General features: G+C 63.5%; 1 non-coding gene across 1 annotated transcript in view; it reads left to right on the forward strand.

Annotated features, from left to right (window-relative positions):
* The first annotated feature begins 724 nt into the window (after window positions 1–724).
* The window catches only part of LOC126445771 (small subunit ribosomal RNA), a 1,909-nt gene continuing 1,658 nt past the window's right edge, over window positions 725–975 (forward strand). The window contains exon 1 of the ribosomal RNA XR_007583094.1: window positions 725–975. This exon is cut by the window's right edge and continues 1,658 nt beyond it. This is a non-coding gene — a ribosomal RNA (small subunit ribosomal RNA).

Below are 975 nucleotides of genomic sequence, written 5' to 3' on the forward strand. Positions count from 1 at the left end.
CGTGGGCGCACGCGCTACAGCCGGCTGGTGGGGGCGGCCAGTGGCAGGCGCGCCGGCCGACGGACGCGGCAGGCGGCGCAGCTGCGCGCCGGCGCCCCCTGCTCGCGGCGCCTTGCGGCCAAAGTAGGTCCTCGCGGGCCCGGTGCGAAGCGCGGTGGCCATCTGCAGTGTGCTGGTCCGATTGAGGACTGTGTGCGCTGAGGATGCGCCGCCGCCCGGCGCTCGGCGCCGCGACGCCGTCTGCTGCTCGGTCGCCCCAGCGGTTCTCGCAGGTGGTTTGTATCGCAGCTGTGCGGACGTGTTGGCGCGTGCGCTGTGCTGGGAGAGTTCGCTTCGGCACCCAAGTGGGGCTTTTGTCCTTCTGTGGCGCTGGCGTTGGAGCTGCCGGTCACCGTAGGTGGCGCGTGTTGTCTCCCGCCGGCAATGCCACGACAGCACGCTCCCGGGCCTCTGTCGGCAGCGGCAAGCTCAGTTGGGAGCACGGGTGGTCGCACCTAAAGCGTCTACTCGCCTAACTCCGGGCGATTGCGCCTCTCTCGAACCCGACCAAGTACTTAGGACGGCGCTGCGCGCCGCCGGGACCTGAGAGGGTTTCGAGGTGTGTTGTGCAGGGGAGCTCAGCCTCCTCCTGTTTGCAGAATAATTGAGCGGACGCTTGCGTGTTCGCGCGGGCCCCCGGGACACACTCCCGGGCGGCCGGCTGCTCAGCTCTAGTTGACGCAGCTCCCTGGTTGATCCTGCCAGTAGTCATATGCTTGTCTCAAAGATTAAGCCATGCATGTCTCAGTACAAGCCGCATTAAGGTGAAACCGCGAATGGCTCATTAAATCAGTTATGGTTCCTTAGATCGTACCCACGTTACTTGGATAACTGTGGTAATTCTAGAGCTAATACATGCAAACAGAGTCCCGACCAGAGATGGAAGGGACGCTTTTATTAGATCAAAACCAATCGGTCGGCTCGTCCGGTCCGTTT

Source organism: Schistocerca serialis, unplaced genomic scaffold (assembly GCF_023864345.2).
Source record: "Schistocerca serialis cubense isolate TAMUIC-IGC-003099 unplaced genomic scaffold, iqSchSeri2.2 HiC_scaffold_357, whole genome shotgun sequence".
Classification (NCBI taxonomy): Eukaryota; Metazoa; Arthropoda; class Insecta; order Orthoptera; family Acrididae; genus Schistocerca; species Schistocerca serialis.